The sequence below is a fragment of the Arvicanthis niloticus genome, chromosome 5 (genome assembly GCF_011762505.2).
Source record: "Arvicanthis niloticus isolate mArvNil1 chromosome 5, mArvNil1.pat.X, whole genome shotgun sequence".
NCBI lineage: Eukaryota > Metazoa > Chordata > Mammalia > Rodentia > Muridae > Arvicanthis > Arvicanthis niloticus.
This window is the reverse complement of record NC_047662.1, coordinates 89,487,324-89,503,743: the sequence shown is the minus strand read 5'-3', so window position 1 is coordinate 89,503,743 and position 16,420 is coordinate 89,487,324. Positions and strand designations below refer to the sequence as shown.

Here is a 16,420-nt window from a genome sequence, read left to right as displayed (position 1 = left end):
TTTGGGGGGGGGTGGTGCTAGAGACAAAGTCTTGTATAGGCTATTCTGGCCTCAAATTCTTGACTTCTTGCTTCCCCCTTCCAAGAGTTGTTTCTGAGACAGAGTCTTACTGTTAAAGATATTCTGCTACACTTGCAGACAGGAGCCTAGCATAACTGTCATAACCTAGAGAACTGAGGGAAATGGATACAGAGACCCACTGCCAAACATTAGGTGGAGCTTGGGGAATTTTTCAGAAGAAAGGGAGGAAGGATTGTATGAGCCAGAGGGGTCACGGACACCACAAGACAATCTATAGAATCAACTGGCCTGGCTCCATAGGGGCTCACAGAGACTGAGCCACTAGCCAGGGAGCACGCATGGTACTGGCCTAGACCCCTATATGTAATAGTACTATATGCAGTAGTAGTGTGGATTGGTCTTCACATGGGACTCCTAATAGCAAGAGCGCTCTCAGGCTCTGCTCCCTGCTTTTGGAACCCTTTCCCCAGACTGGGCGGCCTCTTCTAGCTTCAGTAGGAGAAGATGCACCTAGTCTTGTTGCAACTTGACATGTCAAGGCTGGTTGATGTCTATGGGAGGCCTTCTCTTTTCTTTTTCTTTCTTTTTTGTTTTGTTTTTCGAGACAGGGTTTCTCTGTGTAGCCCTGGTTGTCCTGGAACTCACTCTGTAGACCAGGCTGGCCTCAAACTCACAAATCCCCCTGCCTCTGCCTCCCAAGTGCTGGGATTAAAGGCATGTAGGCGGCCTTCTCTTTTCTAAGGAGAAACAGAAGAGTGGATGGAGTTGGGGGAATAGGGAGGTAGGAGGAAGGAGTTAGAGGAGAGGAGAGAAGGGAAACTGTGGTCAGTGGGATGTAAAGTGAATAAATAAATAAATAAATAAATACCCCCCCCCCAAAAAAAGAGGAGAGAGACAGAATCGTATTACGATCCCTGCTGACTTCAAATTTAACCTTCCTACCTCAGCTTCCCAAATGCTGGGATCACAAGTTTTTGTCACTACACTCAGCCAAGGTCTCATTCTTAATGACAGATAAGAGTCTCCTGAGAGTTTTCGCCTAGATGCCTGGGTCTTGCTCTCACAGACTCTAATGATTTGGCCTTGTCCCCATATACGAAATCTTGAATGCCTTTTGGAGGGATTCTAATGTGGAATTAAAATAGTCTTTCTGAAACTTGAAGGATAGAGTCTCAACCCTCTCCTGGCATTACTGAACTGTTCCCAGGCAGGACATGGCATCTCCCATCTATTACTTTAGTTTTCCAGTCGGTTCCTGTGCACAGACATGTACACTGTCTGCATCTACAGTATGGAAGATGGGTTAGTCTGAAGGAGAAGCAGGGAGGCCATTTGGGAGTCTGATACCGTGTGACCAGAGACATGATGAAACAAGAGCCAGGGCGTAAAGTGACAGGAACAGAAAATTCTACTGACTACTATGTCCACTTTCAAGCCCAGAGGCTCAGCTACTAACAATGTTCATGGATACAAATACTTAGGGACCATTCTACTCCTTCCAGCAAAGAAGTAAGTTTGTATAGACCAACACAACATCTTAGAATCACTGTCAGATCAGGAAGAGTGAAAAGGGACAGCCTGGTAGCATACACACTTCCAGTAAACCATGGCTCATATATGCCAGTTCCAAAGAGGCTGTTACTACAAACCTGTTTGTCCCCTCCCTCTGAGCAGCCATCTATCCTCCACTCTGAGCTCATCAATATGTCTACTGAGGCTGCACCTGCCTACTTCACACCCCATCATCCTATTTGCTTGTCTGCTCACTGTCTCTACATCCCTTTCTTTTGGTTGGGACTCGTGCTCAATCAGTTGGATGCATCTGGCTGTCCTTGGTTAAGATGGTGGGGGTGAGGCTGTGGAACTCTTGGACAGGTATGCAAAACTCTCCCATCTACACTCTTTCTGCTGGGCCAAGCATCCCCTAGGAACTTTTGTCACTCCGATCAACTAGGACCTTTCCAAGAACCAACTGGTATGAACAGCATGAGGTCAGAAAGCAGATGTGCAGAAGAGAGCATTTCCGGAACTTTCTGGCTTCCAGATTGATGTCCTGTGGTGAGAGAGAGAGCCACAGTTCTCTTGAGATCTCTCCAACAGGCATTTTCTTCCAGGATAATACTTTAGAGGCAATGCAGAGGCTAAGACTAAAAACCTCAGAAACTCACCGCCTCTCTGAGTTTTTTTTTTTTTTTTTTTTTTTTTTTTTATTGTTTGTTTGTTCGTTTTTAACACCAAAGGTAATCTATTTGTTTTGTCATGGTTCACTGTGGAGAGTCTGTGGAAGAGTGCCTGGGAAGGAGCTTTGTAAATTGTAAAGAACTCTGGGTCCAGCATGTGTTGTGATTCTAAGTGTAAATGCAAACAATTGATGTCTGGTGGTGAGACATATGGGTTGAAGCATTCCCTTGAAGTGCCAAAGCTGGCCAGGTATTGATTCACCAAGTGGTACATATGGTCTTCCAACTAGGGATCATAATTTATCTTTGGACATCCACAAGCTCCTGTAAAACAACGCTGTGCAGGTTTTTTAACAAATCTAAGATAAAGGCGTATGGGCAAGATATCCAGATTTACAACATACTGGCTGTTGTGTAATTCGAAAATCTGAAACCCCGATTTTGGAAAGAATTGTCTGTCTCCTAGCCAAGCAGCAGAGCCAAAGAAAGGCAGAATCCAATGGGGATGGTTCAGTGCCTGCTTCCAGAGTCCAATCAGGGTTGGGACACACTGGTGCCTACTGGGGCAACCGTAGGGGTAAGATATCAGTGGGGACTCAGGTGGGCAGGGCTTCTGAAGGCAGTGGCTCTGTAATATAGGCTCATAGTAGCCATGTAGGTACTGGGGCTTAGGGTCCTTGAGTTAGGATTTTAAAGGAGAAATTGGAAATCTAGGTGTTTGTATGCATACTTATACAAAATTTCCATGTTTAAATGTTGGCAGGCAAAATATGAGACCCCGTGTGGGTCAGGCTAACTAGATGTGCTGACTGCTTTTGGCCACTCACATACAACCTTTGTTTTGCACTGCCTGACTGCTCATGACAACCAGTTGGGAAGGCTTTAGAAGTGCTAGAGCTTGGATGGACTTCACACAAGACCCTTCAAGTCAGAATTCTGAGGATGAGATCAGACATTGTAGAAGTTAAAGCTGGCTGGGCAATCTCAGTGTTCAGTCAAGTTATCAAATTGGTGTGATAATTACAGCCTAGCATAGACCCTCCTGGGAGCTCATAAGATGCTCAGAGATGAGGCCAGGAATGCGTGCTTTAATAAAGAATCACAGAGAAAATGCTATGCATTGTATTCATGCATCTTATAGAAATGTAGACTCTCATCTAGGCCTGGTGGCACCCATAGACTCTAGGCCAAAGCAGGAGTGGATTCAAGGTCACAAGATTATGTTTTGATTAAAAAAAAAGAAAGAAAAAGAAAGAAAGAAAAAAAAAAGAAGTGGGGGAGGAGAGGAAGAGGAAAAAGGAAAAGAGTTGGAGGAAGAGGAAGAGGAGGAGAAGGAGGAGGAATTCTGGGTCTCAGCCAGCCATCTATGGGTGAGGAATCAGAGACTATGTATTGTCCAGAGTTTCTAGAGCAGTTGTTCTCAACCTTCCTAAAGCTGCAACCCTTTAATCCAGTTCCTCGTGTTGTGATGACCCCAAAACATACAATTATTTTTGTTGCTACTTCATAACTGTAATTTTGCTACTTGTATAATTGTAATGTAAATATCTGTTTTCCAATGGTCTTTGGAGACCCCTGTGAAAGGGTCATTTGACTCCCAAAAGGGTCACGACCCACAGGTTGAGAACCACTGTTTTAGATGATGACTATTCATCCAGCATAAAAACCAGTCTGAGGCTGGGGAGATAGCTCAGTAAGAAAGGGCTTTACCAAACATCCTGAAGACCTGAATTTCATCTCTAGAACCCAGAGTATAAAAACGCAGAGTACAGCCAGGCGGTGGTGGCGCACGCCTTTAATCCCAGCACTTGGGAGGCAGAGGCAGGCAGATTTCTGAGTTTGAGGCCAGCCTGGTCTACAGAGTGAGTTCCAGGACAGCCAGGCCTACACAGAGAAACCCTGTCTTGTAAAACCAAAACAAACAAACAAACAAAAAAACCCCAAAACCAAAAAACAAAAACAATAAAACCCCCCCAAAACCAAAAATGCAGAGTGCATTGGTGCTTGTAATCTCAGTGCTGGGGAAGTGGAGACAGATGCCCTGGAGATGCTCTCTGGCCAGGTTGCCTACCTGAATTTGTCAATTTCTGATAAAAGTGAGAGAGCTTATCGAAGAGAAAAGAAAAGAAAACGAACAACAACAAAAACCCAAGATGGCGGGTTCCTGATTGACTCCCCGGCTTCCACACACACTAGCAAGAACATCCACATGAACAAGGACATACACCACACAATGTTGTACAACTCAAGATACTCAAGAGGGCATTGGTAGTGTGGCCTGTCCCCACTCCAGGTAGTCACGGGTGTTCCCCATGTATAATCTCCACAGCCACTGTCCTTTAGCTAGTGCACTGCTTAACAATGGTTGTTTCTTAGCTGCAATCCATGGCCTTTGCCTTGCTTGCTGATGATGGAACTAAACCCTCAAGGCACTTCTCCATAGCCGGTGAACTCAGCTTTAAGCTTGTTTCCTTCCTCCTTCTAGGGTGCTGCCATTGGCTCTGCTAACAGACCATCAGTATGCACGGGGCTACCAGCATTCTCCTTATCATGCGAGCTGGCTTTCACCTGTGACTTCCAGCAAATTCTCCTCTCTTTTCTGCCAGTAAACCACTGCCGTTGAAGGACACCACCCAGCTTGTTCCTTCTAAAGATCTTTTCTGTCCCCCCCCCCCCACCCCCTGGGGCCATTTTTTTTTTTTTTTTTTTTTTTTTTTTTTACAGTCTCTCCTGTGCCCTGCAGGGAAGCTTCTAGTCCACCAGGTGGATCTCAGCCTCGGTGGGAGGGAGAGGGGAAGTGAAGATAAGCCCTTCTGAGCACTTGATTCTTTCTTCGTTCACTTTCTCAGCTACTTCCCTATTATTCTTCTGTATCCTTTAAAGTCCACCCAGCTTTTGAACACTAATCAAGTTGCACCTGTAAAGTCCTTTGTAATTTTATGTGCTCTATAGAGTAGTCAATCTCAAGTAAAGCAAAACAACCCCCGCCCCCCAAACCAACCAACCAACCAACCAAAAACAAACAAGAAAAACAAAAGATAATCATCCCCAGGAACTGGGGGAAAAGGGAAACAGAAGCTAGTGCTTCATGGGGACAAAGTTCAGTTTGAGAAGCCTGTACTCTGGAGATAGATGGTGCCGACAGCTCTGTACTTGAGGTCATCACTTTGAAAATGGTTAGAACAGGACTAGCGGTGCAGGTAGAACGTTTGCCTAGCGTGCGCAAAGCCCTGGGTTCAGTCTTCTGCATAAACAGGGCTTGATGGTACATTCCTATAATATCAGTCTCAGAGGTAAAATGGGGAGGGTTTGGAGTTCAAGGTTGTCCTTGGCTAACTCTGCAAGTTTGAAGTCAGTCTGGAATACATAAACTCTCTTTTAAAAAAAGTTAGGATGATAAATTTAGTAGATTTTACCAAAAATTTCAAAACTATCTTTTGTGTTAAAATTTCAAGTGCAGATATGTCCTCGTCTGTGGACTGGAGCTAGGCTGATACACTCGGACTCTGTGACTCCACGCCCAGAGGCGACTCCCTCTGGGCTCTTTAACTTCACAGCCTGTCAGTGAGCCACAAAGCCTTGTTCCTAAGTGCTTGTGTGGCTGACACACTTTCTGTTCAAGATCTCCCACCTTGGCTTTCTCTACAGAGTATGGCCTTCACCCCAAGTCTGATATTCAAGGCCCTGAACCATTGGAGGCGAGGAGACCTTCCACCATCAGAGGACAGGTGGTCTTTCAAACCTTAGTGGTTTTTTGTCCTACTTTTTTTTCTTCCTAGCCAGATGGAGCCACCTTCTCTCCACTTTGTTCACCGTGACCTTTGCTTTGCCCTCTGGGTACTTGCTCAGTCAGTTCCCCTTCTTCTAGAATCCGTTCCTCCACTTCTTCCATCCCCACATTACCACAGTTTTAAAGCTCAGACATCCTCCAAGACTCTGGACTGCCAGCTCCCATCAGGACACGCTCATCCCTCATGACACTTTAGATACATCTCCATGTTACTCCTTCATATCTTGTAATATCATCATTCACATGACTCCAGCTCTTGATAGTGGAGAAGCTTCTCGAGATCGAATCAACACTAAAAAGTCATTGGATTCCACTAAAGCATTCAGCAGAGATCCTTGCTCATAAGTATTCATAAAGCAAATCAATAACAGAGACTTTTAAATGCTTCGGCACTTTCAAACTCATCTTCGTTTTATTCGGGCATAGCTAAATTGTTTTAGTCTGGCCTCCCAATCCAATTACCTGAAAGTGGCCACTTGAGGTGCTGGACAAAGATAGATAGAGCCAATACCCAGTCTCCAGACAAACGAGTGTATGATTGATTGACTAGTAATGTCTGCCATGGATGTAGGGTTAAAAATGGCCACAAGCCTCAAATAGATTGATATTTCTGTTTCAGATGCTAGGGTGAACAGAGTGCTCATGATATCTTTAGAATTTCTGTGTGGTTTGTAATAGAATGCCAGGATAAGGAAAAGTGTCTTTAGTATTCTGTGGGTTCATACTTTTAGTTTGAAGCACTGGAGAGCAAACATGGCACTCACGTGTTCTACCTCCAAGTTATCTGAAGCCATTTAATATATATATTGGGATACAGCATTGCTAAGTTTCCTAGGCTACTTTTGAATTTACTCCATAGTCCAGTCAGCTTGGGACTTGCAATCCTTTTGCCTCAGGCTCTGGAGTAGCTGGGGTTACAGGCCTACAGGAGCAGGGTTAGCTCATACTCTTTCTTTTAGTGAGGAAATTGCATGTAATCTTGGATAATAAAGCCTGGCAACAGCTCTTCTCTAATCCAGTAGCATCCATATGGCTTTGTGGTACCAGGGCAATGTTAGCGATCCCCACAAAACAGACGGGAGCCGATCCGATGCAGTCACAATAGAGCCTTTATATTAGAGCTAGCTCTGGCCCCTCAGCGCATAGCACCACTGTCACGCAGGATGGTGTTGGTGAGGAGGAGCCCTGAATATCTATGGGGCAAGGCTTTATAGAAAGCTACAATCGGGGTGAAGGTGTATGTTTAAGAATCTGATTGGGGAGCTACCATGGCCTTTAATATAATTGGCTGGTGCTGGGAGTCATATCATAAACTTAATTTCTGCTTCCCTCCGAGTTGGTGGTTGTTAGGCGGGGGTGGGCTTGTAACCTGGGGGTGCAGGTCTGTTGGGGTAATAACCTGGAGACTCTGGTCTTGTTGGGGGTTAGCCTAGAGACTGGAGTTAGGTCTGGGTTTTGTTGGGGGGTAACTTGGAAACTAATGCTAGGTACCGGCCTGTTAGTTTACCTGAGTTCAAACGTAGGTCAGATTCTCTAACGTGGAGTCTGAACTTAAAAGATTAGGCCTCTCAGCTTCAGTTATAACATACTAGTTACTTTAAGCCCAAAGCACTATGGAGCAGAGAAGTAAATACGTGAAAACTAATTGGGAAAGAGCCGAGGAGACGGCTCAGTTGGTAGAGTGCTTATCCGGCATGCACAAGGCCCTCCTTGCATCTGATCCTCAGCTAGTACCACATAAACCAGATGTGGTCGTTTACAGCTATCATCTCAGTATTCAAGATAAGGAGACAGGAAAAACAGGAGTTCAGGATCCTGCTCAGCTACACAGCAAATTTAAGGCCAGCCTGAGCTATTACAGACTGTGCCTGAAAAACAAACAGACAAACCAACCTAATTGATACAGGTGGCTATGATGATGTGCACTTAAAAATCCTTTCTTTTGCCCGGCAGTGGTGGCGCACACCTTTAATCCCAGCACTTGGGAGGCAGAGACAGGTGGATATCTGCGTTCGAGGCTGGCCTGGTCTACAGAGTGAGTTCCCCCAACACAGGGGAAAAAAAATCTCATTGTGGAAACTTTAGGGTATCACAGTGTGTCCCACAATATAAACTTTTGTCCACACAAAAGTTTTGTTTTTGCTTTCAAATGTTCATTGACTCATTGGTCTGATACAAGGCCTCTGGCTTCTGCTACTCTATCAGTACTGAAGTCCCACTGGCACTCCTTTAGGATAACCTGTTGTTGCCCTGTGTCACGGAGGTCCTGTCAACTTTTCTACCCAGCACCAGTGGTGAAGGTCAAAGGGTGGGGAGGAGAATCTCTTCCTCCCCTATACCACCACAAACAGACAAGAGGCAAGGGCCAGCTCTTCCACACTTACGCCCCTGGGGCCAGCTCATTCCCAAGCCCCATATCCAGGGTCAGCTCTACTGTGCTGCCCAGGTGAGGTGCAGGGCTTGCTCTCCCAAGTGCTGCAGCAGGTGAGAGACAGGACCAGCTCTCTTACTCACTCTGATAACCTGAGACATGTCTCCTGCCTGCCATAGGTGACAAAGAGAGGGGTGGGGTGGGGTGGATATCTTTGCCTCCCATGTCAACACATGGCACATAAATGATGGGGCCAGCTCACACCCTTGGGGCTGGCTCACCCTTTCCCTCACCACCAGGGGCAGCTCTTATGCTGCCCAGACGAGATGCAGAGCCTGCTCTTCCAAGTGTTGCAGCTGGTGAGGGGCAGGGACAGATCTCCTGATCTCATGACCCACTAGGGCCAGGTCTCCCACCTGCCTTAGGTAGTGAGGGATGAGGAGGGAGGAGACTATCTCTTTCTCAACCTCACTACCACATGGGAGACAAATGGTAGGGCTACCTCTCCCATCCTCATATCCTTGTAGCTGCTCATTTACAACTCTAGCAATGAAGAGGGGTCAGCATTCCTGTTCTCATGCCCCAAGGCCAGCTCTCCCACAGTGCCCAGGGGTCGGGGCAGTTCTGCACAGCCTTCAGATAGGCAGAAGCCTAGACCAGGAATGGCTTTTGGTGGTAATAGATTCCTGCTGCTACAGGGCCATGGACCAAGACTGGTGGCCATCTCAGGCTACTTCTGGGTCTGGTACCCCTGGCATTGGACTGGTGTTTGTCTAGGGCTAGGGTTTTTTTTTTTTTTTTTTTTGTTTGTTTGTTTGTTTGTTTTTGTTTTTTTGGGGGAATGTTCGGATACTACTAATCATTCAGATGTTCACAGGTCTGAATAGTGAGCAAAGACATAGCCCCTGTCCTCTCTGCCACCTACTGATGCACACGTGACACAGCGGCCACACATGACACAGTGGGCACACCTGCCACGTTCCTAGGGGCAGGGATGCTAAGCACTTTTAATCCTAGTATTTGGAAGGCTGAAGCAGGATGTATGTGAGTTTGGGGCCAGCCTGGGCTACACAGTGAATTCATGACTAGCCTGAGATACAGAGTGAAACATTGTTTAAAAAAAAAAATCAACAATGAAAAACAGGGTCGTAGGACAGTCTTTGTGCTGTCTCTAGAAATGGTTCCTAGCACATCACAGACCTGGACTCTAGAGGCATTTCTTGGTCACATCCGACCAAATTTACAAACAACCCCTCAAGCCCTGGTTACATTTTGAAATGGCAGTCTTCATGTAACTCTCCAAATTCCTTCCCTGCACTTCCCATCTGAGTGTGTACCCCAGAATGCCCAGCTTCCCCCCCCCTTCTTCCCAGAAGTGGGACACACGGAAGCAGAAAGACCTACTACACAGTGATGGTGTAGGGGAGGGAATAACATACATTTGGCCTGTTCAGCTTCTGTTGCCATTGTCATCACCATATCCCAAGTGATGCTACTTCAGGGCTCCATCAGTCCACTGTGGGAAGGTTTTGCCCTGTGTGTGTGTTTGTGTGTGTGTGTGTGTGTGTATGTGTGTGTGTATGTGTGTGTATGTGTGTGTATGTATGTGTGTGTGTGTGTATATGTGTGTGTGTGTATGTATGTGTGTGTATGTGTGTGTGTGTGGTCTATGTGATAAGAGAAGAGAATGTTTTGTTACTCTCCATTTTGAATTTTGAAATAGAGTTTGTCCTTGAACCTGGAGTTAGCAGGCCCCATGGAATCTTCTTGTCTGTACCCACACAAAGCTTGGCATGGGTAGCCATGCCTAAATTTTTTATATGGGACTTGAACTCAGGTCCTCATGCTTACATAGCAAAAGCTCTTACCCACTGAGCCATGTCTCCTGTCTCCCTTTTGTGGGGCAGGCAATGTCTTACTCTGCAGCCCAGGCTAGCTTGAAACTCACTCTGTAGCCTAGGCTAGCTGAGAATTCATGTGGTCCTCCTAAGTAGTGAGACTGCAGGTGTGAGCTACCCACCAGGCTGAGACTCTATTGTTTTTAAAATGGTCTATACCATGTAGGTGAAATAAGTTCCCAGGTGGAATATTATAATTTAATAAACCAACATTTGTTTCCTGCGGTTTTCCTGTATTCGTGTCTTTTTTTTTTTTTTTTTTTTTGTTTTTGTTTGTTTTGTTTTTTTGTTTTTCAAGACAGGGTTTCTCTGTGTAGCCCTGGCTGTCCTGGAACTCACTCTGTAGACCAGGCTGGCCTCGAACTCAGAAATCTGCCTACCTCTGCCTCCCAAGTGCTGGGATTAAAGGCATGCACCACCACTGCCTTGGCGTATTCGTGTCTTATGTTACAATAAACTATTTTTTTTTAAGTCAAAAGTAAGAAAGCGGATATAGAGATGTCTCTCAATAGCATCCATGTAAGAGGCACAACATTCAACCCTCAGTTCCACAGGAGAGAGGCAGAGAAACAGAGAAAGTGAAGCACATGTGCGTACACACACATACACACACACACACACACTCTCTCTCTCTCACACACACACACACACTCTCTCTCTCACACATACACACACACACTCACATATACACACACATACACAAACATACACAAACACACACATACACACACATACACACACATACACACATTCTCTCTCTCTCTCTCTCTCTCTCTCACACACACACACACACACTCTCTCTCACACACATACACACACACACTCACATATACACACACATACACAAACACACACATACACACACATACACACACACACACACACACACACAGAGAGAGAGAGAGAGAGAGAGAGAGAGAGAAAGAAGCATGTCTCAGAAAGGAGGACGACAACAAACAAAAGGGTACCCGGGCCCTGTGAGGAGTGTGGGATGCGACACCACCTTCCACCCTCTCCCTCACAGTCACTCAGCAGCTCTGGAACAAAGGACCACTGTAGAACCCAAGGGTCTTGCTCACCATGTGTATTCCACAGACTGTGCTTAGAGTGTTTGGCAGCAGGAGCACATGAATAGTTTCAGTTTTCAAGCTGATATGACTCTGGACTATTGCCCAAGAGAAAGATAACACTTTAAAACAAATGTGCTGTCACTGGGAGAAAGCAAAGGGCTATCTTCAGCCCAAGGGACACTTCTAGAAGCTCACTCAGTCGCCATGTGATCTCCTGTTTCTGTGTTAATAAGACCCTAATGATTGAGGGCAGCAAAGAAACGCTGTCCCATGTTCAAGGGCTACAGGTGACCGATGAGGATTGTGGGTGGGACTTCCAGGGAATCTCTTGTTTGTTTTCCTGATAAGAAAATAACAGGCTCAACTGGATTATGCTTGTATCTTTTGTCCTCCCTCCACTTCCTGCCTGGAGGCCCTACAGCTGTCCTTTGAGCCTGAGAAAGAGGGTCATATGTTCAGGGTGGTAGAACAGGAGAGACAGACGCCTGCGTACTTGCAGAGCTCCTTCTGGGATGCAGCTTCCAGACTTCCTGACGTACCTGGGGGCAGGAAAGCTCTTGGCCCTTGGCGGTGAAGCCTGTGTGGAGGTGTTTCTGTGATCTGCAGCTCAATGCCCTCCGAGAAGACCGAGTGCTTCTAGCTGAGAAACAGCATGTGCCTGAAAGCACAGAGGTCCATAAAGACTGAAAACTCACTTTGTAACTGGTGGCTTCCCTCTGTCGAGGTGTCCACGATCCAATTGTGAGCCCAGGAGCAGAATGACATAGCAGGGAACAATGGGAAGCAAATGTAGATGATTACAGGGGCTAAGGAGATGGTGGCTCAGTGGGTAAATGCTCGACACACAAGCTGGGGGACCCGAGCTTGACCTCCCGCTCCCGTGTAAAATGTCCAGCCCAGTGAGTGACACATGCTTGTGATATCAGTGCTGAGGAAGCAAAGGCAGGAGAAGAGCAGGCTCTCACAGGCCACACAGCATAGCTTACCTGGAGAACTGGAGGCCTTTTGAGAGACTGTCTCAGGACAATAGGTGGATCTCATGTAATGAACACATCTGTTGTACTCAGGCTCCCACGTGTACATATACTTCGCAAACGTGTACATCACACACACCAAGAGAGAGAGAGAGAGAGAGAGAGAGAGAGAGAGAGAGAGAATATCCTAATGATTTGCAGGCTTCCCACTAGATCCCACACTTTCCCAGCACTCTGTAACTAAACACATGGGCCTTCTGGGACCATTTCAGGGATGCACTGTAGCAAGGACCCAAACTGGATACCACGAAGAGTTCACATTTTAAACAATTCACGTCATCACGAAGTATTTGTCAAAACCAAGACAGTTCCCTATGTCCTGAAGGTTGGCTGTAATGGAGTAGAGGCCACATAGACAGCGGAGCAGAGTAGCCAGCTGTTCACTGTGTCCCTGGCCTCCCCTAACTGACTTACAGCCACATCTCAGCTCATTTACATTAATACCTGACTCCTACAGGTGCTGCAACCAGTGAGCTATCCAGCAATATTGGATCTATAGGCAAATAGTTGAGTTTTAGCCAGGACCAAGGTAAACTACGTCCCTACAGGCAACTTGACTTTCTAAAAAGTTGCTTCATCATTTCCGAATACCTCATTTTCACTTTATATATTCTTATTAAGGAAACATTTCTATATCTCTTTCAAGCAGGATGGTTAAACATTTCATGCCAGCGTTGCTGTAATAGTGACTAACAGGCAGTAACCTTTTGAAGCTTGAATGTGACTTTGCCTCATAAGCGCGTATGTTTGAACATTTGGTCCCCAGCTGACAGTGCAGTCTGGGACATTGTCACTGGAGAAAGACTTTGGGGGTTTTATGTCCTGGTGCACTTCCTGTTTTCTCTCTGTTTCCTGAGTGCAGACGAAATGTGATCAGCCAGCTTCCTGTCTCTGCCTCTATGCCTTCCTGACCGTTGCAGAGTCTTCCTGTCACGATGAACTCCACTCTTCTGCAATTCAATTCCAAGTCAAGTAAATCCTTCCTAAGTTCCTTCTTGTCAGGGTATTCAATCACAGCAGCACAACTTAGATGTCTGTCTACTGGAGGTGTGGTTAAGTCAGTCTCAAGATCTCTATGACAGAGTACTACGCAGCCATAAAATGAATATGTTAGCTGTGACAACACTCTGGTTAGCAGCTGGGGTGATGGCTCAGTGGGAAAAGAGCTTGCAGTGCGAGTATAAGTATCTGAGGTCAGAGACCCAGGACTCATGGAAAAAACTGTTTTTTAACAGGGTGCCCCTGAGTTCCCAGCACTGTGGGTCAGAGACAGGAGGATGTCTGGGCCTAGCTGGCCTGCTAGTCTAGATGAATTAGTTCTGGGTTAAGTGATGGCCCCTGTCTTTAAAAGTAAAAGCAGAGTGATTGAGGACAACACTGTACTTCTATCTATGGCTGGCCTACACACGCACACATCATGAATGCACATCCACACATACACCCACACACCTGTGCATGCATGCATGTGCGCGCGCGCGCACACACACACCCACACACCCACCCACCCACCCACACACACACACACACACAGAGGAGTAATGAGACTCCCATGTAGAATAAATGAGAACAGTTAGTTGTAAGATAGTATACAATGAGATATTGTGATTTGTGTTTAGAAAGCAGAATGGTGTGTTTACCCATAGGCGCAGGCATATAGGTGGATAGAAAAGGCTGAGGCTGGCAGTGTGGTCAACTCTCGCCAGCACCCTTAGTGAGATTGGTCCAGGCTAAGGGACAGCACAACAGGTATCCCTCAACCCCAATTAGCATGTTTGTGTTTATTATTTGGGCTTTTGAAATCATGTTAATAAGACCAACCCATCCTGCAGTGTGTATCCTCTTGTTTGGGGATGAAGATGGTGAATGTGAGAAAGGAGCTCCCAGATTACATCGAATTCGTGAGCCTTTTAAAACTACCATGCCTTTTCACAGAGTCCACGCCTCTGAGATTTCCTGAAATGGTCCCAATTTCTTCTACTCTATGTTCCCCCAAATACTCTCAGCCAGACACAACGCTCAGATTTTAAGCATGGAAAAGGCAGATACTGCAGACTTCACACAAATGTCTGTTTCTAAGCAACTGTGTATCAAGGATATATCAAATTCACTAAAAAAGATACCCTGGAAGCCTCTGTGTCCCAAACAGAGCTCCATAATGCTACCACTGACTAATGGAAATTCTTGTGGTTCGGAGCATAAGGGGAATTCATTCAAGAATTTCATCTCAATTCCAAAGGGCATAATGATAGTAAGGTTGAAAATAACCCTTCCAGGGTGTCACACCAAGGAGCCATGCTGCCGGCAGGGCCTCATGTCATATTTCTCCAGAGGTTGCATGTAAAACTTTGGCCACTGCCAGTAACCTTCTACTGTCTAGTAACCCTCTAGACACATGACTGGTTCTTTGTAGATTAGCCCAGGCAGGGGCTAGCAGCAGGTGACCTCTGAGTCACCTAAGACAAAATGGGGATTTGAGCTCTGGACACACAAGGAGAGGACTCCTCATAGCATCATCCTGTTTGGTGAGGACAAGCCCTGCTGGTGGGCAAGCTGGTCCCATGGAGGAGCTCAATAAGGTATAGAGCACTGAGTTTTTATCATGTTGAGGGAAATAATACAAACAAGATGCCGCTGAGTATGCAATAAAATAGCAGTTTCAAAAACTACAGTAGCTGGATTGGTGACACACGCCATTTTTGTTTTGTTTTTTTTGAGACAGGGTTTCTCTGTGTAGTCCTGACTGTCCCGGAACTCGCTCTGTAGACCAGGCTGGCCTTGAACTCAGAAATCTGCCTGCCTCTGCCTCCCAAATGCTGGGATTAAAGGTGTGCAGCACCACTGCCCAGCCTTGTTTCTCCATTTATATTCAGAGTTGTTAATTAGTAGAGGGAACGTGGAGAGCTTTTGGGGCCTCTTCCAGGAATTTGGCAGGAATTTGACCTTGGGCTGGGACAATGAAGTAGGCTTAAGGTAAATACAGCTGAGCAATGTATTGTTTGTATCTTGGTCATCCTGATAAACCTCTAGACACAGTGACCATGGGACTTTGCTTTGCCTTGTTTGATTACTTTGATTATTGCCTTGTTTGTTTCTTGACTACTTTGTTTATGCCTTAGGACTGATCATATCCTTTGTCTGTACCTAGAATGATAGAAAAGCTGACTGGAAAAAAACAAAACAAAACCCTGATTCAGCTTCAGAACTGGCTGGGGTCATGTTATAGTGTTATCTAATTGTTTTTTTTTTTTTTTCAATCTTCACTCCCTCCCTGGAGAACCCGTTGACTGACTGGGTCAAGGGAATACGTATGGAAACAGGCACAGGAGGGATAGAGATATCACAGTGATAGAAAGTAGGGGTGGCAACTACAGGGACTGTGTGGAGACTAGAAAGCATTCATGAAGGGGAACAAAGTTAGGGAATTATTAATATTGATACGTATACCATGATACAAATGTATCAAAAGAAGGTTAAACTGATACATTGTGCCGGGAGCCAAACTCAGGAAATTACCTGGTGTTTTAGAAAGTCTAGTCAGTACAAGGTTAAGAAAGGACATTCATAGGTCTCAGGTCTCAGGTCCCAGGAACCTAAAGAACGTCTGGCATTTCCTTGGAGCTGGCTATGACAGTCGGATGGTCTAGGGCAATAAGGATTCCATAGTAGGATGGCCCTAAGCAATGACCCTTGCCCAAACTTCCCGGTTTGCTGTGTCTTTATAACCTGCCCCCAAAATTAAAGTTTCAGAGCTTGATCAGAACCTCAGACTTGCTCTCATTCTTTGTGTCTCTTGTCCTTTCATTTGTTCACCCCTTCCCTAAGGTCTCATCGAATCCCCGCGGGCCGGGGCAACATTGTATAGATATTTTACTATTATAGAAAAGGAATAACTAGACTGGGTGCAGAGAAGGCTGCAGGGGTACCAAGGAGAAGTGGAGATTGCAAAGAGGAAGAGTGAACCAATAAGACTCTATGATTTCATTTGCTGTGGTTCATGCTTCTACTCTCTCTAAAGGAGGAATGCCATTTTAAAGTGAGTATTAATGTTGGGTCTGA

At 45.8% G+C, this 16,420-nt stretch overlaps 1 pseudogene; it reads right to left on the bottom strand.

Moving 5' to 3' along the window:
• Positions 1-9,205: 9,205 nt before the first annotated feature.
• LOC117709718 (small nucleolar RNA SNORA17) lies at positions 9,206-9,355 on the bottom strand (annotated as a pseudogene).
• Positions 9,356-16,420: the final 7,065 nt, after the last annotated feature.